Source organism: Macaca fascicularis, chromosome 8 (genome assembly GCF_037993035.2).
Source record: "Macaca fascicularis isolate 582-1 chromosome 8, T2T-MFA8v1.1".
Classification (NCBI taxonomy): domain Eukaryota; kingdom Metazoa; phylum Chordata; class Mammalia; order Primates; family Cercopithecidae; genus Macaca; species Macaca fascicularis.
The window spans coordinates 70477665-70504764 of record NC_088382.1 but is presented as its reverse complement, the minus strand read 5'-3'; the positions used below and the strand labels follow the sequence as shown (position 1 = coordinate 70504764).

Sequence of the window (27100 nt, the reverse complement as noted above, 5' to 3'; positions counted from 1 at the left end):
TACTTACAGCTTTAAAATTTAGTAACATTTTCTTCTCATGGATAAAGTTAACATCTGAGTATCTGTTTAAATAGAAATGGAAAACAATGAATCCATCACGTCACAAAGTATACTAATACGAAGAGAACATAGAGAACTCTTTTCCCTACAACTTATAAGAGTGATAGGTCACTGAGCATGGTGGCTCACACCTGTAATCCCAGTACTTTGGGAGGCTGAGGCAGGAGGATCACTTGAGACCATGAGTTCTAGTCCAGCCTGGGTAACATAGCAAGACCCCATAGGTATTTAAAAATTAGGCTGGGCGTGGTGGCCCATTCCTGTAATCCCAGCACTTTGGGAGGCTGAGGTGGGTAGATCATGAGGTCAGGAGTTCAACACCAGACTGGCCAACATGGTGAAACCCCGTCTCTACTAAAAATACAAAAATTAGCCGGGTGGTGGTGGCAGGCACCTGTAATCCCAGCAACTAGGGAGGCTGAGGCAGGAGAATCGCTTGAACCTGGTAGGCAGAGGCTGCAGTGAGCCGAAACTGCGCCACTGCACAGCCAGCCTGGGCAACAAGAGCGAAACTCCGTCTTTAAAAAAACAAAACAAAACAAAAACAAAATCCCAGCTACTCAAGAGGCTGAGGCATCAGAATCGCTTAAACCTGGGAAGTGGAAGCTGCAGTGAGCCAAGACTGTGCCACTGCACTCCAGCCTGGGCAACATAGCAAGACTCTGTCTCAAAAAAATAAAAATAAAAATAAAATAGCAAGGCGTGGTAGCACATCTGTGGGTCCTAGCTACTCAGGAGGCTAAGGAGGGACGACTGCTTGAGCCTAGGAGTTTGAGGTTGCAGTGAGCTATGACTGAGCCATTGCATTCCAGCCAGAGTGACAAGCAACACCTTGTCTCCAACATAGAATAAAAATAGTAAAAATAAAAGATGTACAGCTTCTACTGAATGTCACTTTTGCACCACTGCAAAGTTGAAAAATTGCTAAGTCAAACCATCATAAGACAGAGACCATCTGTAGTTATCTTTTTAGTGCCTCAGTTTCCTAATCTGTAAGAAGTAGGTTAATAACACCTATTTAATAGGATAATTGAGAACATTAAATAAGTTAATCCATTCTAAGTCTTAAAACAGTGTCTGGCACATAGTAAAGTTTCAAAAAAGAATTAAACAAATGTTTGTTGCTACCATCAATAGTAAACCACTATTACTATGTCTGTTTACACTTTAGGCTCCCTAAAAGCATGAACCATGATCTATTCATCTTCAGCATTAGCCACATGTATCTCCAGTGCAAAGACAAAGGCTCACAAACTTGCGGAATGGGGTGAAAGACTATAAACTTGTTTTTTTCCCAACATGTGTGCACAAACGTGTATGTGTATACAGGAAAGGGAGAGAAACAGAATCAGTTGCAGGGTATTAAATGCTATGGTACAAAGAAAAAGCAGAGCAGGGCAAGGATGTAGGACCTGAAATGCTGGGGTAGGGGGAAGGAGGAAGGTATGTTACTAAACCAGGTAGCCTCTCATGGAGAAGGTGAGACTTAAATGAAGGTTTAAAGGAGATGAGGAAATAGGCCAGTGGATCACTGAGAGAAGAGTATTATTCCACACCAAGGAAACAGTTTAGAAGAAAAGTTCTAAGGTGGCACATTTTAGAGAAACTGCAATAAGGCCAATGCGGTTAAAGCACAGGAGGCGGGGAGAGTCATGCCCCTAGGAACTAGGATATAGGAATGACAGGGGCCTAATCACACAGAACCTAAAGAACTCTGTGTTTATTGAGACAAAATAGGGGATTCACTGGAGAGTTTTCAGCAGAGGAGTAAAATAATTTTACTTAAATTCTAAAAGGCCTACTGGCTGCTACAATGAGAACAAACATAAGTAGAAGCAGATGAAAGCAGAAGCAAAGAAGGCAGGTGTGGTGGCTCATGCTTTCCCTAGCACTACGGGAGGCCAAGGCAGGTGGACTGCTTGAGCCCAGGAGTTCAAGACCAGCCTGGACTACATGGTGAGACCCTGTCTCTACAAAAAAATACAAAAAACTTAGCCAGGCATCGTGGTGCACACCTTAGTCCCAGTTACTTGGGGGGCTGAGGTGGGAGGATCACTTGAACCTGGGAGGTAGAGGATGCAGTGAGCCAAGATCGCGCCACTGCACTCCAGCCTGGATGATGGAGTGAGACCTTGACTTAAAAACAAAACAAAACAAAACAAAAAAAACCATGAACCAGTAAGGAGCTTTCTCAATAAGACAAGAAATGGGCCGGGCGCGGTGGCTCAAGCCTGTAATCCCAGCACTTCGGGAGGCCGAGATGGGCGGATCACGAGGTCAGGAGATCGAGACCATCCTGGCTAACACGGTGAAACCCCGTCTCTACTAAGAAATACAAAAAAAAAAAAATAGCCGGGCGAGGTGGCAGCGCCTGTAGTCCCAGCTACTCGGGAGGCTGAGGCCGGAAAATGGCGTGAACCCGGGAGGCGGAGCTTGCAGTGAGCTGAGATCGGCCACTGCACTCCAGCCTGGGCTACAGAGCGAGACTCCGTCTCAAAAAAAAAAAAAAAAAAAAAAAAAAAAAGACAAGAAATGGTGACTTGGACCAGGGTGGTTACACTGGGGGTAGCTCAAAGTGACTGAATTCGTGAGGCAGAGCCAAGAGAATGTGTTGACAGTGTGAATTTTTTGAGAAAGAGAAGTGAGTTATGAATGATTCCAATGTTTTTGCCTGATCAAACAGTGAGTTCAATGAGATGGGAGATGTAGGTAGAGCAGATTGAGAGTGGACAGATCATCAGTTCCAGTTTGGTTATTTTGAGTTGAGATGTTTATTAGTCATCCAAGAGACAAAGCTGAGTAGACAACTCAATATGTGAGTACAGATTTCAAGAAAGACGTTCAGGATGAAGATAAGCCACATGTAAAGAGGAATCAGCAAAATAATAATAATAATAAAAAAGACAGACATAGCCCATGTTTGTTATTTAATCACAGAATTAAACAGAATGAGAACAAACAAAAATGGATTTTGAGTGAAGGCTGGCAAATTCCAAAACCCCCCCCCTTTTTTTTTTAAAAGGAGGACAAATAGAAAGCCTGTATTTAAATCTTTAACAACAACAACAACAACAACAACAACAACAACAACAACAAAAAAAACTTCTGGAGAGGAATCCCCTATAAACAGTTGTTTTTGCTACTTTTCTAATAGAAATGGAAAATTAAAGAAAAAGCAACTATCTAGTCTTTTAAAAAAAGTTATGCTGGGATCTCTGATAAAAACCCAATTTGAAATGGGGAGAAAAAACTATCTCCTGCCAATGGCTTTCATTATGCACCAAGAACAAGGCCTGTGCACATCCTCTCCCTTTCTCTCCACGTAGACAGACATTCCACATTACAGATGCTGTCCTTTGTCATTCCAGTGAAGTAACTCCAATCCCCAATCATTTTCTATCCATTGGTAGTTTTCAATCCACACCAAAAAAAAAAAAAAAAAAAAAAAGACCCAAAAAACAAAAACAAACAAAAGCAACCCAAGCTGATGCTCAGGCCTCACACCTCCAGAGATTCTGACTGAATTGTGTAGTCGTTAAAAGCACTACCTGGGTGATCTTGGATAAACTACTTGGCCTTTGCATGCATCACTTTCAAAAATGAGGATAAGAACAGTACATACTTCACAACAAGAGTTGTGAGAATTAAACCAGTTAACATATATAAAGCACTGAAAACATGTAGGAAGCACTATGTAATAACTTACCAGTATTATTATTTAATTAAACAAACAAAGACAAAAATCCAACAAGGATTACCTCTTCACTTGAAGCTTCCTCTAGATGTCCATGTAGTTTATCTTTTCTTTACATCCTAGAGAAGTACTATATTCCTTTACCATTCAAAACTAGATCTCAGCCCTCTCTCCCTGTTTGGAGATCTAGCAACCTGTTTTTCTTGCATCTTTATTACCTGCTTCTCCATGGAAATCTTCTGACACATGCATTCAAGTCTCCCATCCTCGAACACACTCAAGAGAAGATTGGTCAAGTCTTGTACATCAAATTCTCTCAGCTATCACAAATAGGAAATATCACTAACTAGAATCTTAAACCTGATAGAAGGTTTGAGAAGGCTTAAGAAAAAAGAAAAAGTCCAACACAAAGAATTACCCTGAGATTTTGGAGAGTACCTGTATAGATGACAAAGGTTATTTATTTGTTTTCCTAAACAAACAGAAAGCCATGTGCACCCTCCACCTCTTCTAGTATTCCTCTGGATGTGATCTTTCCCTTAATGGACTTCAGAACACTTTATCTCTGATACGATAATTATTATGTACTAACTTTTATCTTACACTACAGTTATTTAAATGCCTGTTTTTACAACATTTATAAACAAAGTTCCTTTAGGGCAAGATCTGTATTCCTATTCATCTTTTCATTCTCCAAAGCACCTAGAATGATCTGTTCAGCTAGTATTGATGAATTATTTGTTCAATGAATAAAAAGCAGATGTGCAAAACATTGTTTTTTAAGGCCTGATGTCGATATCTTGGATATACACAGATCATCACCACTCTGTAATTAATACAAATCACTACACTTATTAATGCTGCTATTAGAGTTGGTACCATACCTTACCTTCTTCCTCTACTCAGGGTCGGAGTCACTGTCCCTCAGTAGGACACCATTGTGAGAGCTGAATATTAAACATCAAGTCAATGAGATAACAATTATGAGTAGTACTCATTAAAAATCAGATTCCTGGCCGGGTGTGATGGGTTCACACCTATAACCCCAGTGCTTCAGGAGGCCAAGGCAGGAGGACTGAATGCTTGAGCCCAGGAGTTTGTGACCAGCCTGGGCAACATGGCACCTCTACAAAAAATAAGCTGGGTGTGGTGGTGCATGGCAGTAGTCTCAGCTACTTGGAGGATGAGGTGGAAGGATCACCTGCGTTCAGGAGGCTCAGACATTATCGTCCCACTGCACTACAGCCTGGGTGACAAAGTGTGAAACCTTGTCTCCAAAAATAAAAATTTTTTTTTTCTTTTTTTTGAGACGGAGTCTTGCTCTGTTGCCCAGGCTGGAGTGCAGTGGCCGGATCTCAGCTCACTGCAAGCTCCGCCTCCCGGGTTCAGGCCATTCTCCTGCCTCAGCCTCCCGAGTAGCTGGGACTACAGGCGCCCGCCGCCTCACCCGGCTAGTTTTTTGTATTTTTTAGTAGAGACGGGGTTTCACCGTTTTAGCCAGGATGGTCTCGATCTCCTGACCTCGTGATCCGCCCGTCTCGGCCTCCCAAAGTGCTGGGATTACAGGCTTGAGCCACCGCGCCTGGCAAAAATAAAAATTAAAAAAAAAAAAAGACAGATTCCTGAAGCCCCATCTCAGAGATTTAGTATGTCTTTGGTGGGGCCCAAGAACTAATTAAGTCCTCTGGTCATTTTAAGGCAAAGAGTCCTTACGAGTAGGTGCTGGGTATTCTACTGAAGTTCATTTTCCTTGTCCTAAACCAACTTCCCACTAATTGCAAGATTTGTCAATATTAGTGATGATTCTATTTTTACAATCAGAAGCCAAACAGCTTTAATTTAAAATATGTGAAAATGAGGTCAGGCATGGTGGCTCACGCCTGTAATCCCAGTACTTTGGGAGGCTGTGGTGGGCAGACTGCTTGAGCTCACGAGTTCAAAACCAGTCTGGGCAATATGGTGAAACCCCGTGTCTACCAAAAACACAAAAAACCTAGACATTTTGTAATTATATTACAAACTGAAAAACCATGAAACATGAAAAAATAAAGTCTGCCCTTTTCAGAGTATTAATAAACAACAGGCTTTACAGTTGTAACACCAGTGTTCAAATCCATCTGGATAATTTCATAACCTGTGACCTCAGGCAAGTTAGTTATGGAAACTGAGCTCTACTTCCACATCTATAAAACTGCAAAATGAAAATACAGGCCGGGGCTCACACCTATAATCCCAGCACTTTGGGAGACGAAGGTGGTAGAATCACTTGAGGCAAGGAGTTTAAAAACCAGGCTGGGCAACATACTGAGACCCCATCTCTATTTAAAAAACAAAAAGAAAAAAAAAGGCACTAGGGGAAAAAAAAAAAAAAGAAAAGAAAATACAGCATTCCTATTTCAGAGGAATGCATGAGGCTCAAGTGATAAAATGTAGTAGTATTTTGCAAATTCAAAGTTTTAATACAAATGTTAAACTGAGGATTCTTCAAGACGAGTACAGCTAAGAGAGCATTATCTCCAACTAAACTCACCTGACCACATTAAAAAACTTAAATGAATTGGGCTGGGCATGGTGGCTCACGCCTGTAATCCTAGCACTTTGGGAGGATGAGGCAGGCAGATCATTTGAGGTCAGGAGTTTGAGACCAGCCTGGCTAATATGGTGAAACCCTGTCTCTACTGAAAATATAAACATTAGCCAAAGTAGCTTGAATCCGTGAGGTGGAGGCTGCAGTAAGTGGAGATCATGCCACTACACTTCAGCCTGGGCAACAGAGCGAGAAACAAGAAAAAAAGAAAAAAAAGAATTGAAGGAAATATCTGCAATTTTATCACTTTTTTGTTTTTTTTTGAGAAGGCATCTCACTCTGTTGCCCAGGCTGGAGCGCAGTAGTGCGATCTCAGCTCACTGCAACCTCTGCCCCCCGAGTTCAAGCGATTCTCCTGCCTCAGCCTCCCGAGTAACTGGGATTACAGGCACCCGCCAACATACCCAGCTAATTTTCGTATTTTTAGTAGAGACGGGGTTTCACCATATTGGACAGGCTGGTCTTCAACTGAACTCATGACTTCAAGTGATCCACCTGCCTCAGCCTCCCAAAGTGCTGGGATTACAGGCGTGAGCCACCATGCCTAGCCATCACTGTCTTTTTAAACAGAATGATTTCGGGATTGTTTTCATGTTGTTGGTTTGCCATATATTATCCCCTTGCATCCAAGAGAATAATTTTCATTTCATCAGCTGTATACTCTCTGGCGGTTTACTGTAGTAAACTGGATAATGGCCCCCCCAAAAAGATATGTCCAAGTCCTGACCCTAGAACCATGAATGTGACTTTATTTGGAAAAAGGATCTCTGCAGATATAATTAAGGATCTCTAGATGAGCTCATCCTGGATTTAGGGTGGAGCCTAAATCCAAATGACAAGTGTCCTTCTAAGAGAAAGGCAGGAGACAAAGACACAGGGGAGAAAGCAAAGTGAATGAAGACAAGGATAGAGAGTACAGTTCTGCTGCCAGAAGCCAAGGAACGCTTCGAGCCACCACAAGCTGGAAGAGACAAGGCAGGATTCTCCCTGGAGCCTTCTGAGAGAACGCATCTAATATCAGGTGTCTGGCCTCAAGAACTGGGAGAGAACAAATTTCTGTGATTTTAAGCCACCAAGCTCATAAGTTGTTACAGCAGCCCTAAAAACCTAATACACTAATCAAGAGTCATCTTTCATTCCTAAGACTCTTACGTTGTTAGTTTCCCAGTCTTGTCGATTCTGTCTATAATAATTCCTACTGCAATCAGTAAGTTACTCAAACACAAGAAATATTGAGTGGTGTGGGAAAAGGAAATTGGGAATACGGAACATTTATTTGAGAAGGCTGTCTAGCAAAAGCTAGGAGGGAAGAGAAGAAACAGTTATTCAAATAATATTAATTGAATGCATCATGCCTACTATATTTCAGGCATCAAGCTTGGTAATAAAAATAAAGTTCCCAAGAAGATGTAGCTTTAAGAACGTAAAACATCTTTCTCCTGGAAACTGCAAAGTGTAGAAAAAAGTATGCTAACAAAACTGAGAGTTGCTAAAGTATCAATTAAAAAAAGAAATAGACAATATTAAAGAACTAACCTTCTATCCTCTTGCCCTTGATACAATCATCTACTACTATTTGTTTCTTTCTTTTACAGTATTAAAGTACACCCAATATTAAAACACTTCTGGGATGAGACCAAAATTACAAAAATGAGTAAACGACACATAAACTCAGCTGAAAGCCTATGTTCCTATATGTCAGTATCTCTTAAACATTGGGCCTCTGCATACATTTATTCAGTGTTCTTTCTTTTCCTTTTTTTTGACGGAGTCTCGCTCTGTTGCCCAGGCTGAAGTGCAGTGGCACGATCTCGGCTCACTGCAGCCTCTGCCTCCCGCGTTCAAGCAATTCTCCTGCCTCAGCCTCCCGAGTAGCTAGGACTACAGGCACATGCCACTACGCCCAGCTAATTTTTTTGTATTTTTAGTAGAGATGGGGTTTCACCGTGTGAGCCACAATGGTCTCGATCTCCCAACCTCATGATCTGCCTGCCTCGGCCTCTCAAAGGGCTGGGATTATAGGCGTGAGCCATCACACCCAGCCTATTCAGTGTTCTTTCTCTAATAATAACCAGCAACTTCTTTTGTCTACAGCTACTCATCTTTAAGATTTAACTCAAGTGTCATATCCTCGAGGAGGCTTTCCATAACACACACCTCTCTTTACAAAGGTAGAAGTATCTTCCTTTGTATTCTCCTGATTTTTATTAAAATTTTTTTTTCCTCCTGATTTTTATTTATTTTTGGTGGTGGTGGTGGGGGGGTGCTGCTGCAGGCCACATCTGATTTTTTCAAAGATGAAAATTATCTGGCTGTGAATGTATAAAATAATTTATTTAACTGTCTGGTTTCAGGGGAAAAACACAACAGCCTCTGCTGTCAATGCCAGAAGAGAAAGAACACTGACAAGTTTCTGTGATTATCTCGCTCAGCTTGGGTGTGACGTGGACTCCAGGAAACCAAATCTAGACCTGTGTTTCAATCACTAGATGAAGTAGGCCTCACTGAAGGCCTACACTTTAAAAACAGACTTTGAAGAACTGTAAGCATATGATGTATTCAGAAACTACTTACTAAGCACCTTAAATGGATACACAATGGTTAATGGAGTTCTGTTCTTGTCGCCCAGGCTGGAGTGCAATGGTTCGATCTTAGCTCATTGCAACCTCTGCCTCCTGGGTTCGAGCAATTCTCCTGCTTCAGCCTGCTGAGTAGCTGGGATTACAGGTGCCTGCCACCACGCCCAGCTAATTTTTGTATTTTTAGTAGAGACGGGGTTTCATCACGTTGGCCAGGCTGATCTGGAACTCCTGACTTCAGGTGATCTGACCGCCTCCCAAAGCGCTGGGATTATTCTTTATCCTGCACTCTTTATGAAATCTTTACCTGTTTTTTTTTTTTTTTTTTTTTTGAGACGGAGTCTCTTTCTGTCGCCCAGGCTGGAGTGCAGTGGTGCAATCTCTGCTCACTGCAACCTCCGCCTACCGGGTTCAAGCAATTCTCCTGCCTCAGCCTCCTGAGTAGCTGGGATTGCAGGTGTGCGCCACCACGCCCAGTTAATTTTTGTATTTTTAGTAGAGACGGGGTTTCACCATGGTGGTCAGGCTGGTCTCGAACCCCTGACCTCAAGATCCACCCGCCTCAGCCTCCCAAAGTGCTGGGATTACAAGTGTGAGCCACCGTGCCCGGCCCAAAATCTCTTTACCTTTAACTCCCTTAAAGTTCTAATTTTTTCCCTTAATTTTCACCTAATGTCCTTTTGTTGTCTCAGGATCACATCTAAGAAACCATATTACATTTAACTGTCAGGCCTTCTTAAGGTTCCTCTTGGTTTTAACAGTTTCTCATGCTTTCCTTTTTTTGATGTTCTTGGCAGTTTTGAGGAGTACTGATTAGGTATTTTGTAACATGCCCTGTGTTGAAATTTGTCTAAATTTTTCATGATTAGACTGGGATTATAAGTGTTTGGGAGGAAGATGACAGAGAAAGATTACCATTTTCATCACATCATATCAAGGGTACATACTATCAATGTAACTGATCACTGTTGATTTTAACCTTTATAACCTGGCTAAGGTAGTCTGTCAGGCTTCCCCAATGCAAAGGAACTTTCCCCCTCTTTTCTATACTGTATTCTTGGGAAGGAAGTTACTATGCACAGCCCACACTAGAAGACTTGACTTCTGCCCCAGAGTTTTCACATAGGGAAAAGTTTTCTCCCCATTGTGTCTTACATAATGTCACCTCTCATCACCATATCCAATCTTCTGCCTTTCCACATTGTTTTAACATTACCATATGTAGGCATTACTTTTACATTAAAAAAATGGGCCAGGCATGGTGGCTCACACCTGTAATTCCAGCACTTTGGGAGGCTGAGATGGGCAGATAACTTGCGGTCAGAAGTTCCAGACCAGCCTGGCCAACATGGGGAAACCCCATCTCTACTGAAAATACAACAAAATTAGCCAGGCATAGTGGCACACACCTGTAATCCCAGCTACTTGAAAGGCTGAGGCACGGGAATCGCTTGAACCTGTGAGACGGAAGTTGTGGTGAGCCAAGATTGCACCACTGCACTTCAGCCTGAGCGAGAGAGGGAATCTGTCTCAAAAAGAAGAAGGGAGGGAGGGAGGGGGGCAGGCAGGAAGGCAGTATTTGAGGTATACACTTTTCAGAAATGGAAAAGTGCCTGAAAATTATCTTCATTTTTAACACTTTTCACTCCCTATGATATCCTTCACTAAATCCTGATAATTCTAGCTCTCATCTGTAACCTCCTTTTATTTTCATTACCACTGCCTTAGACAAGGCCTCTAGGAACCTCTTCTCTGGAACATTTTAATTACCATCTAACTATATACCCGTACCCTTTTAATCTATCTTACATGTGACTGCACCAGGAATGGATGAGAAAAAAAGAATGGATGAGTCAGAAGAAAAGGATTACATTTAACATCTAGTATGTCTATGCCACTATATTACAATATGAATATACACAGTATTTGGTTTTAAAGTTAATTATAATTCTAGTTGTATAATCTTTCTTTTAAAAATTTCAGTGCATTCCACTGTCTACAGAATAGAGTTCAAACTCTACCTTAACCTGTCACATGTACCTCCCTAGGTCTACCATGTTTAATGGATTTATCTTTCCAGCCTTATTTCTCCTAACAGCCTGATACAGGGTCCATACTAAAGTCAAACTGGACCATTCATATCAAGGACAGTACAAGGTGTGGAACTTAGCAGACAACTGCCTTCCTGTTTACTCCTATTTCTATATTTTGATTTTTTATCATTTCTACTTGTCAGAACCAGTTCAAATGTTATTGTACCCTATTTTCCAAGGAGGAAAAAGGCATTCCCCTTCTTACAAAATGCCATACTTTCTTGCAGTTCCTCAAAGTCCTTATCATATTCTACAAGCACAGCTAGACTATAAACCCCTTAAGGGCAAGGACACATCAAATCTACTTTTTAAATCCTTCACAATTGTACTTAGTCCTACGTTTTATATTTGGTGAACTTACACCTTCTTCATTTCAAAATACACGACGAATTTAAGAGACAACAAATACTCACTGGACTAGATTTGAATCCTGTGTATGACACTGAAAAAGTTGCTTCAGGTCCCTAGGTCTTATTTGCTTATTTGTGTAATGGTAATTATACTACATCTTATTCATTAGTTATTGTGAGAAATAAAAGATAATATGTAGCAAAAGAGATAATGCATCTAGGAAAAATCACTTCTTTTTCCTTTCCAAATACCTAAAGACAAACTCACTTTATCTGCTAAGGCCAAATTGCTCTAAACGTACATACTTGATTAAGCACTTATCATATGGTACTTTTATTATCAGTTTACATATCTAGATTCACTCCTCAGGAGCAGTCACATTCGCCTTTTTGTATTTTGAAAACGACCTTGCACAGTGAACTGGCTTAAAAGCAGATGCTCAGGGAATGAATTAATGCATCTCATGCTCACTGGAAAGATCACAAAGTAATAGACTATTCTATCAAACAACTCTAGTCTACATCTCAAGAAAAAAAACTACCAATTTCTAAAAAAAAAAAAAAATATTCAATAGCGGATTTTTCAGATGGGAAAATGATGCTAGAGAATGAAAACACGACTGCATTAAATTAGAGTTGTATCTGTATTATTATCTGCCCCTAACTTGTGTTATTTTCCTTTGAAAAGGTAGTGAGTACAGCCATGTGCCAGTTATCAATTGACTGCCTCCTTGCTCCAAATCCACCCTTCACTGTCCTTCAAGTGAGACTGAAACCTTCCTACCTTGGTAGGTCACAGGGCATGACAGCTTCATCAGCACTCAGCACCCCTCTATGGCCATCTGCTCCCAGCACTCCTTCAGGTTGCTTTCCATGGAGTTCTCAGGCTACACACACACCATGGAAGGCTTCCCCAAGCATGAAGAGGGCAGCTGTCCAGCTCATTTCAGTCCCTTAATGTCTCTGACATCCAGTAGGCCTCAGCTGTGCCCCTCCAATGAAGTCTGAATGTCAGATCTGTTCCTTCCTTCCGTGCTCTGCATAGCCTTAGTGGTAGTGACTACTACCCTAACTGCTGTTACTATAGTCTTCAGAGTTCTCTCTACCTCTCAGCCAATTCCCCCATTACTCTAATCCTACGTTACAGTTAAGGATTGTTTACATTAGACTTTCTCTGTTCAAATTCCTGTGTAGTTTCGGTTTCCTAATTGAACTCTAAATGATACAACTAGCATGAATAATAATATCCTGCATTAGATAAGCCAAATTTAATTTGGTAAAGTTGAGGGTATTTGAATATCGATAGAATTTAAATTTTCTTAGGAAAGACATAGTTTGTCTTTAAGCGCAGTATTTTTGCAAATACAAAGCTAGATATGATTTAAATCTTAAAAAACTGGAAAACAGAGCATTCAATAATTTTATTAGGGAATACGTTACAGAGGTATTAAACCTGATAGCAAGTAAGAATGTGGCGAAAATGGCATACCTATTCCTTTCTTCCTCCCAACTCGTGGAACTTTCCTCACTAGTTTATCTTAATAGTGGAAAATGGCTAGAATGTTTAAGAAAAATCAGGAAGAATAAAACTGGGCTATATGGCCAAGCATGGTGGCTCACGCTTGTAATCCCAGTACTGGGAGGCTGAGGTGGGAGGAATGCTTGAGGCCAGGAGTTTGAGACCAGTCTGGGCAACACAGTGAGATCCTGTCTCTATAAAAAATCAAAAATTAGCCAGCCGCGGTGGTGTGCACCTGCAGTCCCAACTACTCAGGAGGCTGAGGTGGGAGGATTGCTTGAACCAGGGAGGTCAAGGCTGCAGTGAGCCATGATCATGCCACTGCACTCCCACTGGGCAACAGAGTGAGACTCTGCCTGAAAATAAACAAATAAAATAAAAAAGAAAACAGTTATAAATACCTTTTAGAATTGTAGGATGTCAGTTTTGTCGGAACTAGAGAGGTCCTCTGGTGTGATGTTTTTTAGACAGCCATACTGGTCAGGTCATGAAACCAATTTAGTGGATTGGAACTAGCATTAAAAAAGAATTAGATGGGCCAAGTGCGGTGACTCACACCTGTAATCCCAGCACTTAGGGAGGCCGAGGTGGGTGGATTACCTGAGGTTAGGAGTTCGAGACCAGCCTGACCAACATGGTGAAAAACCCTGTATCTACTAAAAATACAAAATTAGCTGGGTGTGGCAGCACATGCCTGCAATCCCAGCTACTTAGGAGGCTGGGGCACGAGAATTGCTTGAACCTGGGAGGCAGAGGTTGCAGTGAGCTGAGATCATGTCACTGCACTCCAGCCCAGGCAACAAGAACAAAACTCTGTTTCCAAAAAAAAAAAAAAAAAAAATATAACAAAATAACAAATACATATACGATTAGAATAAGCACACTTAAGAAATTTTTGTTTTGGAGATATATATGCATTTACACACATGAACCCTAGATTGCAATGTAAAATATACTTTATACTGTGGCTTATAAAAAACAAACCTAGAAATTACTGTGCAGTGTCTAATCCAACTCATATACAACAAAAGATCTCATCCACATTTTTGCTAGTACTGACGGTAAAATAAATAAACTGGGAAGAATCTGGAATACTTCTGTTCTCTTTTAATTGATATTTACGAGGACAGAGATATTTACAAGGACAGAGATCAAAGGAAAAATCTGATTGAATCATTTGTTGTCAATTTAACATAAATAATAAGAGGCAGAAACTCAAAATCAAGTTTTTTTGATTCTAAGTCATAGTTTCTTTTCCCACTGGTCCACTCAACCTCCTGAATTTGTTCTTTCCCAGATACATGCTGCTATTTGCAGTCAATAAATCTGCTAACTAAAAAGAAAGTTATCTCACTTTCCAGCTAGCAATACTAGGGATGAAAGGAACATTCTATAAGTAAAATGATTCTGACACTGCAGAAATTTAATAGAGAAATGTTTTTAAAAGAACACTATTTCCACTATGCTGACTTTATCCCAAATAATAGTGTTCCAATTAGGTTACCTATGTGACTTAATATACACAATTAATGTTGGTTAGGCTGTTGAATTGTAAGTACCTGAAATATATACCAAAGTCAAAATTAAATATTCTTTCTAAATTCATACTTTTAATGGAAGGTAATCTGGCAGTACCTATCAAAATGCAAAATGTAATTACCAGTGACCCAGAAATTTTACTTCTTGCACAAATGCACAAGAAGGCTAACGGCAACATTGTCTATAACGATATTCATCAAAGCAGGTGTAGGTGGACATTTGCTGTTTCTCGCTACCTAACATCAGAGCACTCTTCTTTGAGATCCTTAGCAGCTAGGGCAGGGAGACATGTGTCCTAGACTGAGCCAATCAGATACTCCTATCTAGAACTTAGAATCTTGAAAAAGTGCTGCAATATCAAGGACCATCAACAGACAATACATAGTGGCTACAGTGGAGATGAGAGCAGTGGAGGCCAGTGGTATGCATCCAGCATCCTCTCAAGCAGGCCGTACTGACAACAGCAATTTGGCTGTGCCTTGCCTTTCTTCATTTTGCCCATCTTCAAACTTGATTTTATTGCTTTCCTGTCTGTGAACCATCCAATCTTTCCAATAAAATCTTCTGTTTACATTAACCAGAATTAGTTTCTGTTATTTGCTACCACAGACCTCGACTAACAGAAATCAGAAGCTGATAAATTGTGGTTCATCTATCTAGAGTTTTTAAAAAATGAGAGAGATTTACATGTGGTGATACAGAAAGACACTCAAGATTTACCCTCAAATGAAAAAAATAAAACTGTAGAACAGCAGTGATTGTATAATCTCACTGGTAGAATTGGGACACATGTACACATACACAGGCTTAGAGAGGTACAGAAAATTTCTGGAAGGATGTTTACCATGCTTGCTTACATATGTAAAGTGTGAAGAGGAACTTTCATCAACACTATATAAGCAGTACTTTTACTGACTTCATCTAACTACCTCCATAGTGTCACTGCATTTAAATAACCAGCAAAACTTCTAGTGTGACCACATATAGCTACTATAAATGTTGATCTGGTAAGAAAATTACAAGAAAGCCTGCAAGTAGAATAATGCACTGTGAAACAGAAAATTTTGATTTCTTTCTCCTCCCTGTGTCTAAAAATCTCTGAAGAATACTACTAAGCAGTACTTTTTAGTAAGACTTATTCATGGCTAAGGCTGAAAATTCACATAGCCACACTTAAGTCCAACATGATTTTTCTATTTCTCCTACAAATTCTCCAAGAAAAGAAACTTTAAGCCAGAGAGAATGGGGGGAAAGGCCAAGCAAGAAAAAAAAAATTAAATGGTGAATGAGGCTTATTACTGTACAAATATCTGAGTTGAGGGTAGAAATTTGCTCCACTTAGAGAATGGGGAAGGGAATAACGCTCCTTAATGCAGATATCCAGAGGGTTAAGCAATCCCTTAAACTATGACACACAATGGTCTTCACAGTATAGTCCCAAGATTCCTTAGTGTTAATCATCATATCCCTTTCCTCCAGTCCTGATGAAAATCCTTTACTGCCACATTTTGTACATCACTCCTGGTATAAAGTCATTAAACTTTCTTGGCAAAATAAGTATGAGGAGCCCAGCCCAGTATTTCTCACATAATATAAAGATGGGGTAAAAGCACAAACTGATTCTACTGATTAGGTGGACAATTATTCAAACAAGTTATACCAAGTCTGTACCTATCACCTGATTTTTCATTTGCTATTTATGTTTTATTTTAAAGAGACAGAATTTTACTACACTGCCCAGGCTGGAGGGCAGTGGCTACTCATAGGCATGATCATGGTACACTGCAGCCCTGAACTCCTAGCCTCAAGCAATCCTCCTATCTCAGTCTTCCAAGTAGCTAGGACTACATGCACATTCCACCACGTCTGGTTATTGATTTTTCATTTGGAAAATGGGGTTAATAGTTACCTACTAAGATTACTGTGAGAATACCTATGAATGTCACAACATAGTACCAGCATACAGTAAGCGGGTGCTCAATAAAGGTTTACTGACAATCTGAAATCTGTTATAAGCCATTCACTCCACGGTTAGAAAGTACCCTGTCCACATACCTTTAGTACTTTGTACATATTTTTATTACATTTTCTGGTAGTTATTGTGGCAAATTGGTCTTCCCTGTAGGGTAGGACAGTCTTCATTTTTTGAACTCCAGCACAGGGACTGCCCACAATAGTATCTTTTTTTTTTTTTCCTGTGGGAAACTGGGGCAGTTTTATTGACAATGGCAATGTACAAGACTCCACACCTAGGTATGTGGGCGAGGTAAGGCCTGAGCTCAGGCCTTATGATCCTCCTCCGGACCCTTGGAGGAAAACTTCTCCTGCAGTTTCTTCCACATGCTTTTATCCATTTCCTTAAGCTCTTCCAAGGTGTCTGTGGACAGGATCACCTTGTACTCTTCCAACGACAGGCCACTGAAGCTGGTGTCTCTGGGGCGACGGTACTTGTGTTTGTAGTAGTTTGTATGGAGTCGCGCTAAGCTCTGGTACATCTGATCACAGGCCTCAGGCTCTGCAACCTGGGTATTCTCTCCCTCCCGAAAGGCCTGTGCTACCCGCTGTCACAGGTAAGCGCCCAAGTCCCGGCCCCGTTTGGTCTCGTCCACTGGCCATTCCTCACAGAGCTTTTATTTTTATTTATTTTTATTTTTTTTTGAGACGGAGTCTCACGCTGTTGCCCAGGCTGGAGTGCAGTGGCGCGATCTCGGCTCACTGCAAGCTCCGCCTCCCGGGTTCCCGCCATTCTCCTGCCTCAGCCTCCTGAGTAGCTGGGACTACAGGCGCCCGCCACCGCGCCCGGCTAATTTTTTGTATTTTTAGTAGAGACGGGGTTTCACTGTGGTCTCGATCTCCTGACCTTGTGATCCGCCCACCTCGGCCTCCCAAAGTGCTGGGATTACAGGCTTGAGCCACCGCGCCCGGCCCCTCACAGAGCTTAAGAAAAGGCCGGTACCAGCTGGCCACCATTTTGGGCCCCCAATAGTATCTTTTTGTTGTTGTTGTTGTTGTTGTTTTGTTTTGTTTTTGAGACAGAAGTCTTGCTCTGTTGCCCAGGCTGGAGTGTAGTGGTGCGATCCCAGTTCACTGCAACCTCCACCTTCAAGTGATTCTCCTGCCTCAGTCTCCCGAGTAGCTGGGATTAGGCATCCATCACCACGCCCAGCTAATTTTTATATTTTAGTAGAGATGGGGTTTTGCCATGTTGGTCAGGCTGGTCTTGAACTCCTGATCTCAAGCAATCCACCCGCCTTGGCCACCCAAAATGCTAGGATTACAGATGAGAGCCACCACGCCTTGCCCACAATAGTATGTTAAATTTCTTTAAGAAGAAGAAGAAAAATAATCAACTGTGAATCTCTATTCTTTGCATAAACTCCATCTTCCAAGCCTTCATATGTGTCAATCAAACTCCTACTCCAGCACAAATTAACTTACCAGTGAACAAGCTCTTTCCATTTTATGAAGAGTCCAACTGTATGTCTTCTACTCATGGTGCTGATATGAGTCCCTCTTTTATATGTCAGTCACCTAAATATCTGAAAGTCATTATTATATTCTCCTTTAAGTCTTCTTTTTCAGGTTAAAATGGTTCAGATACTCAACAATTCCTAAAATGTCATGAATGTTATAGCCTTCATACCAGTGTTACTGGTCTCCTGAGCACGGACTCCTGTTTGTAGATATTCCTTTAAAACAAGATTTTCAGAACTGAATTGCAGTTGAGGCCTGACAGGGTAGAACCTGCCTTATCCGTACACTATACTTTTACTAATCTAGCATCACATTTATTCTTTGGTTCACTTTATTACTTATCTGACTCATATGAATCAAGTAATGTAAAACTACGTTTTTAGACATGTGTGGATATCGAACCAGCTGACCTCCATTTTGTATTTGTATGATTATTTCACAAGCAAATACTGGGTTTTAACTTCATTTTTATTTAATTCAATTTTGCTACAATTTGGACAATCATTCTGCCTACCAAGGTCACTTTGGATTCTGTCAGTTAAAATCCAAATTATATATTAGCTCTTTCAACCAAACTGAACTGCGTCCAAGCTGTTGCTAATATCAGAAGTAAAAAATTCAGGACTGCATGTAGCAGCATGCTCCTTCCAGCTTGCCGACATGGCAGTCCTTTATGGATACAGTTCTTAAACCAGATGAAAATCCGTGTAGCAGGCTGGGTGTGGTGGCTCATGTATGCAATCCCAGCACTTGCGGAGGCCAAGGCGGACAGACTGCTTGAGCTCGGGAATTTGAGACCAGCCTAGGCAACATAGTGAGACCTTGTCTCTACAAAAAATACAAAAATAGCCAGCTGTGCTGGCATGCACTTGTAGTCCCAGCTACTCAGGAGGCCGAGGTGGGAGGATCGCTTGAGCCCGGGAGACGGAGGTTGCAGTGAGCTGAGATTGTGTCACTGCACTCCAGCCTGGGCAACAGAGCAAGACTCTGTCTCGGAAAAAAAAAAAAAAAATCCACATAGCTATGAAACCAGTAGAATTTCTTCACCTCACACCCAAGTTTATCCTGAGCAAGTATAACAAATACCTTTACATAGAGGACTGGTGACTCAATTCATCAGGCATACATTATTATTGCTTTAATTTATAACTTTTTAGCTATTTATTAGTTTTTGTGTCAAGTAAAGCCTTGAGCATAAGTAATCTGGGACACATATACTTTTACTTTGCCCTCTGACATAGTTAAAACTGAACTAATAATACTTTATCCAAAGAAAGAAGATAACCACTGACAAACATTTATTTATATCAAAGACTTCTATAGAGCTACAAAACTACCTCTTTCCAAAGGGGTTCAAAACTGACTGAAATCATTCAAGTGGTACCACAAGTACCAAGAGTGAGTGTAGAAGAAATCAACGTAGGCCGGGCACGGTGGCTCATGCCTGTAATTACAGTACTTTAGGAGGCCAAGGCGGGTGGATCACCTCAGGTCAGGAGTTCAAGGCCAGCTTGACCAACATGGTGAAACCCTGTCTCGACTAAAAATACAAAAAAATTAGTTGGGCATGGCAGCCAGCACCTGTAACCCCAGCTACTCGGGAGGGTGTGGCAGGAGAATCGCTTGAACCCAGGAGGCGGAGGTTGCAGTGAACCAAGATCGCACCATTGTACTACAGCCTGGGCAACGAGAGCGAAAATCTGTCTAAAAAATAAAAAAAAAATCAAGGTAGAAAACAACTACTGGCTTTCCCATCTCTTCCTTGAAGACTAGTGAAAAATAGTACCTCCTTGATATTTTTCTCAATCTCAAGTGGATCGTGAGGACACCTGAGATAGAAAAGAACTTTTTCTTTTATTGAGTCAAGGAGGACAACAGAATCAAGGAGAGCCATTCTGTGGTTAACACATGATCAGCAGAGTGAACAGCTTTTTTTCTATAGGCAAGACCAACTCCACTAAATTTTAGAATGCTCAACAGGTAGGAAATATTATCTCTAAGGTATTACTATTAACAAAGCACTTTGTAGCTTACAAGGCACCTTCACATATTATTTACTTTAAGCTCACAAAAATCCTGTGAGGTAGATAATCCAGGCATTGCTATTGGTTTTTCCAGATGAGAAAACTAAAACTGAAGGGGTATGAACTTTACTGAGGTCACAAGTAAACAGTACAGACACCACATTGATCGAGATATGCTAATTACAAATACCAGGCTCTTGGAAAACTTTCAAGAGTGGTGTCTAAGCTAAAATAACCGGAAAGGACTGCATAGTAGTTATTTCTAAAGAAAGACAAATGCAAACGGGTCATCCATCAATTTTAATAATGCAGGGGCAGCAGAGCAAGCATGAATACACTACTGACACTGATATATCAACTGTAAATAAATGAAGGAAACAAATGACTAACACTTAAATTTTAAAGACAGCTGTAAAGCTAGGGGTAAAAAACAAAACCAAACCCTGAGCCTTGGTGAATAACTCTACAGGGTGCACTAGGCAGATACTATACCTGTTTTAGAAACAGAAAATTTCAGAATTTAAATTAATTGTTCATGCGCACTAGTAAGTTAGTGGCAGGTATCTTCTCTTCAGTAACCTCTCTACTGGCCTACAAGGAATAGGTGACCTATCCATGCTTGGAAAAATCTACCATATTATTTCCTGTGCAGGACATGTGCCCGTCTAAACTCAAAAGCCCATGGCAAGTGGGCATGCCTGTGATCTACACCTTGATCTTTGTCTACATGACTGAACCAGGGTGGTACTTGATAGTAGAAATAAACCCAAATCCATCAGTGATTTCAATACATATGAAAACATTAAATTATCCTGTTAAAATACAGCCTCTCAGATTGACATTTTTAAAATATAGAAATGGGCTACAATAAAAAAACAGGCCTTTTTTAAAAAAAAAAAAGGTGATAAAGGACTAGGCATGGTGGTTCATACTGTAATTCCAACACTTTGGAAGGCTGAGGTAGGAGGATCACTTGAGCCCAGGAGTTGGAGACCAGCCTGGGAAACATGGCAAGACCCATTTCTGCAGAAAATTTAAAAATCAGCCAGGTGCAGACAGGCACAGTGGCTCACATTAGTAATCCCAGCACTTTGGGAGGTTGAGGCAGGCAGATCACGTGAGGTCAGGAGTTTGAGACCAGCCTGGCCAACATGGTGAAACCCTGTCTCTACTAAAAATACAAAAAGTAGCCAGGTGTGTTGGTGTGTGCCTGTAATCTCAGCTACTCAAGAGGCTGAGGCAGAATGGCTTGAACCCAGGAGGCAGAGGTTGCAGTGAGCCAAGACTGTGCTACTGCATTCCAGCCTGGGTGACAGAGCGAGACTCTCTCCAAAAAAAAAAAAAAAATTAACCAGGTATGGTGGCATGTGCCTGTGATCTCAGCTACTTGGGAGGCTAAGATGGGAGGATCCCTTGAGCCCAGGAGGCAGAAGCTGCAGTGAGTCATGATAGTGCTATTGCACTCCAACCTGGGTGACAGAGCAAGACCCTATCTCAAAAAAAAGGTGACACAGAACCAGAATGAGTCAACTGATTACTTTGGAGAGAGATTTACATATGCTGGTAAAGCCAAAGATGTATATACCTTCCACCCACAAATCCGCTGCAAGATATATTTCTAAAACTCTTAGCACCCAGCTCAAGCAGGCAGGCACAAGAATAATGTATGCAGTATCGTTTTTACAACAAAATAAACAACTTTAAAATGTCCATAAGAATGGAGAAAACTGCAGTACAAACAACAGAACATAATCAAGCAATTAATATCAATAAAATAGAATGAAATGTATTAATATAGACAAACCCCCAAAGTAATGAGCAAAAAAGTTTCAGAGTCAAGTGTAATGTTTACTTCCTAAACAAAGCACATATGAACTAAATATGCAAAATTAATATCAAATACCTGAATTCAAAAAAATCATATTAAGAAACAAGTGAAGGGAAACCTAATGACAAAGGAATAACTTCCCAGTAAGATGTATGGGTCATAAATACCTTACAAATTAGCCCCCAAATTCATGCGGGGAGGGGAGAAATAATCTGACAGAAGAACAAGAAAAATCCATTGTCATAATATGAAATTTTAACATCTCTCTCCAAAGGTCAAAAAGAAGTAGACAAAAAACTATATAGAAGATACGATCCACGCTAATATCAAGTCTGATCTAACAGACATGAAAACCTGAACTCACTACATACACAAGAATATACTTTTCAAGCACATATGAAACATGTACAAAAACCAATCAAGTACTCGGCTACAAAATTAGTCTCACACACTGAAGAATCAGCACATATAGTCTACAGTCTCTCAGTTTAATAAAGTCAGAAATCAATAATGAAAAGATTCTTTAAAGAAAAGAAGAAAAAGACAAAAGAAAAAAAGAAAGAAACATGCTTACTGGGTCAAGAGAGAAGCCATGAGAAGAAAACAAAAACTTCGGAGTAGCCAACTGCTCAAGATCTGTTACACAGTTTTACTTGGATTCCTGTAAGTCCTCTTTAAATTCTTATCATAAATCTCTTTTCTTGAGCTATTTCGAGTGTGTTTCTGTTCCTTCACAGAACAAAATCCTACCCAGTCTTTTAAATCATTACCAGGAGCCAGGCACAGTAACTCACACCTGTAATCCCAGCACTTTGCAGGGCTGAGGCAGGAGGATCACTTGAGGCCAGGAGTTTGACAGACCAGCCTAGGCAACATAGTGAAACCTCATCTCTTAAACAAGATAAATCATAAAGTGGACTTGGATGGTCATTCACTCTAAATTAAGCAAAACTGCCAAAAATATAGACATCTGAAATAAAAGGAGTCTTGATAAACAGTCTTGATAACGTAAAAAACTTGCCATAAAACAACTTGATGCAAACAAATAAAAACACCAACACAGGCTAGGAAAAAAAACAATTAGAGACAAGGATAACATGCTCCTTCAAGTATCAGCTGGCCAAAAACAAGCAAGCTAAATGGGGGGCAGTGGGAGGATCAACATATTAGAACACAGAGGGCAAAAAAAATTGTTTTTCCTATTATTAGCATTACTTAGACACTATACAGCACTGGTCAGATTTGGGTGAATTTTTCAAATACATATGGGGAAATTATAGAAACATTCAAAGCAGCAGGATAAAAAATAAAGATATAACCATTTTTTATTCTAGTTGTTGTTACATGTATGATATCATTTATTCATCCCCATTTTATAGATAAGGACACCAAGACTCAGAAAGATCAAATGGGTTGCCCACAGTCACATGGCTGGTAAATAGCAGAGAAAGTACTTTATCCTACTTTTATATAGGATAGTTCTGCATTATTATGCATGAACGGAGGTCCTACCTATTTAAGGGAATTGAAGGCTATGTACTCTCACAGCAACTCAACCGATCAAACAGTAAGCCAACAGAAGAGGTATGATGTGAAATTTATGGGAATCAGGAACTGTAATACGGGGAAGAGAGCATGAACTTTGGAGTCAGAAAAACCTGGGTTCAAGTTCCAGATTGGTCAGTTACTAGCTGTATACAAGAAGACTGTATGTGGTAACAAGTGTCCCTTTCCTCACCTATAAAATGGTGTCTTCCTCAGAGATTCAATGAGTTATGCCTCTAGAGAAAATGCCCTATAAAACCAGTTGTATATTTATACTCGCGATACTGTATTATTTTTAAGAGGAATCAGAAGCAAAGCTTCTTTCAAGACCCACAATGTCAGTAGTTACTAAGTATATACATGAACGTACTTCAAAAAAAACAATGAATACTAATATTAGGATAAATTAGCAGGATTGTCTTTTTGCACTGGTTAGTGCTAAATTCAGTGTCCACTTCAAAGAAGTCTACAAAACCTCGTATCACAGATTTTGAGTATAAATGTCCTGATATGGTTTGGCTTCGTGTCCCCATGAAAATTTCATCTGGAATTATTATCTCCACGTGCTGGGGGAGTGGCCAATCTGGTTGTTTGATAAGGCATGGCCCTTCCTCCATTGTTCTCTCTCCTGCAGTCTTGTGAAGAAGGTACCTGCTTCCCCTTTGCCTTCTGCCATGACTGCAATTTTTCTGAGGCCTTTCCAGCTATCCAAACTGTGAGCCAATTAAACCTCTTTTGTTTATAAATTATCTAGTCTCGTGCCATATCTTTATAGCAGTATGAAAATGGACTAATACACGTCCTTTCTGATATTACTTTACTGTTTCTACCATTTGTTCCTTTGCCCTTGAAATTGTCTGGCTCTGTGTCCCTACCCAAATCTCACATCAAATTGTAATTTCCAATGTTGGTGGAGGGGCCTGGTGGGAGCTGATTGGGTCACAGAGGTGGATTTCCCCCACTTGCTGTTCTCAGTGACAGTGAGTTCTCACGAGAGCTGGTTGCTTAAAAGTGGGTAGCACTTCCCCCTTCACTCTCTCTTTCCTGGTCTGACATGGCAAGATGTACTTGCTTGCCCTTCACCTTCTCCCATGATTGTAAGTTTCCTGAGGCCTCCCAGCCACGCTTCCTGTACAGCCTATGGAACTGTGTGTTAATTAAACCTCTTTTTCTTCATAAATTCCCCAGTCTCACGTAGTTTTTTTTTTTTTTTTTTTTTTAGACGGAGTCTTGCACTGTTGCCCAGGCTGGAGTGCAATGGTGCCATCTCAGCTCACTGCAACCTCTGCCACCCGGGTTCAAGCGATGCTCTTGTCTCAGCCTCCTGAGTAGCTGGGATTACAGGTGCATGTCATCACGCCCGGCTAAATTTGTATCTTAGTAGAGACGGGGTTTCACCGTGTTGCCCAGGCTGGTCTCGAACTCCTGAGCGCAGGCAATCCACCTGCCTTGGCCTCCAAAGTGCTAGGATTACAGGCATGAACCATCATGCCGAGCCTCAGATAGTTCTTTATAGCAGTGTGAGAATGGATTAATGCAGCCCTTTATGGTAGGCAGAATAATGCCCTCCAAAAGATATTAACATCCTAATCCCCAGAACCTGTGAATATTTTACCCTACACGGCAAGGGAACTTTGCAGATTTGATTAAGATTAGACCTTGAGATGGGGAGATTAGCATGGATTATCCAGGTAAGCCCAATCTAATCACACGCATCCTTAGAAGTGAAGAACCTTTCCTACAACAGAGAGACATGGGATGGCCCAACAAGAATAAGAAAGATGAGACACAAGAAGGACGTGACCCACTGTTGTTGGTTGTGAAGATGGAGGAAGGGGACCATGGGCCAAGGGATGTGGGTAGGTGGGTGTACTCTAGAAGCTAGGAAAAGCTCTCAGATGATAGCCAGGAAGGAAATGGGGTCTCAGCCCTACAGTTTCATGGAAGTGTATTCTGCCAACAACCTGAATGAGCCAAGACTCTCTAGAAGGGAACCCAGTCCTATTGAAACCTGGATTTCAGCCCAGTGAGACATCTTAGACTTCTGAACTATATAAGATAAATTCATGTTGTTTCAGTTGCTAAGTTTCTGGTAGCTTGTTATGATAGCAATAGAAAACTAATATATATACACACACACACACACACACACACACACACACACATATATATACACGTATATATCCTTACTCTCTCATTTACATTAAAAAACTAAAAAAAATTATATAAGTGCCCTTAAATCCTGTTTTGAAACAAGGAGGAATAAATTGGTCAATGCATGCAGCCTACCCAGCAGAACCTACCTGGCACACATTCATCACTTACTGAAGCACTAACTCTAACTCTGTATCAGGCACCATCCTTCCTTTAAGGAGTTGGCTACAGCATGCAGCTATCGATATTCATTTTCTCCCTTAGATTTGGCTAAAAACACAGTGACTCTCAGCTATACCTGAAAATAAGAATACTTTAAAGTGAGAACTGGGAGAAACCTAAAGCTACATTGTGACTATGAAAAGTAAAAATTCAGAAGATATGGGGAAGGAAAGAGCAAACAAAGGGGAATGGAGCCAGACCACCCTGTAATCAAGAGAATGGCCCGTGGAGTCAGACACCCCTCGATCTTTGTTCTACCACTGTATTTGTTCGTTTTCACACTGCTATAAAGACACTACCCGAGACTGGTAATTTATAAAGGAAAGAGGCTTAATTGACTCACAGTTCTGCATGGCTGGGGAGGCCTCAGAAACCTTATAATCATGGCAGAAGGGGAAGCAGGCACATACTACGTGGCAGCAGGAGAAAAACAGAGTATGAATGAGGAACTGTCAAACACTTATAAAACAACCAGATCTCAAGAGCACTCACTACCACCAGATCAGCATGGGGGAATCGCCCCTATGATCCAGTCCTCCCACTGGATCCCTCCCTCGACACGTGGGGACTACAGAAATTAAAACTTGCGATGAGATTTGAGTGGGACACAGAGCCAAACCATATCAACCATCTACTAAGATAACTTGCCCCAAATGGCACAACTCAGTTTCTTCATCTGTAAAACAGTAATCTCATATGTCTGTTGAATAATTAACAGATAATAAGTTTTTGATATGGTGTAGGAACTATAAAAAGTGTGGAGGATTACTCATGAGAATCTGCTATACAGACCACAGTGCCAAAAGCTAATGTGATGGAGAATTCCATGCAAATTCAGTCTGGCTACACCTTAAGGATTAAATAAAATCCCCCAAAGCAGAAAATTTGACAGCAGAAAAAGAAGAATCAATTTTAGAAAAATAAGCAAAAAAGGCCCATGGCTAAACCAGCAGTGGAATTTTACAGTACTACCATCACTACAAACAATATTTTTTAAAAATACTGATGACTGGGACTCCCCGGAGAGTGACTAAAACAGCATTTCCATGGATGAGAACCAAATATTAATAGTCTGAGTTGAGAAACACCGCAGAAATTAAAAGGGGGCTTCTATCTGTGCATGACAGGAAAAGAATCTAGAACCTTTTTGCCAGGCATCTCTTACTTACAAGTAACAGCTAAAACTAGAGTACTTTAAAACTTGCAAATAATCAAGGCTAACGAAATCAAATGGGACAGTTTCTTGGAGAAAATGTGAAGTTAGGAGGGAGACAAGAGAGGTCTGCATATAGCTGCATCTTTTGTACCAAAGGACACAGTCTCACAGACTGAGGACGAGCAGAGAATAACAAATGAAGTAAGCACAGCTGGGCCAGAAGGAAAGGGAAAAACAGCCGAGATGGCAAAATTAGGGCTTGCTCAAATAAAACAT

At 40.8% G+C, this 27100-nt stretch overlaps 1 protein-coding gene and 1 pseudogene across 3 annotated transcripts in view; both read right to left on the bottom strand.

Annotated features, from left to right (window-relative positions):
* Positions 1-27100, bottom strand: part of RAB2A (RAB2A, member RAS oncogene family) — a 103551-nt gene that overhangs the window by 69321 nt on the left and 7130 nt on the right. The window lies entirely within an intron of this gene.
* Positions 14936-19013, bottom strand: LOC141407415 (ubiquinol-cytochrome c reductase complex assembly factor 2-like; annotated as a pseudogene).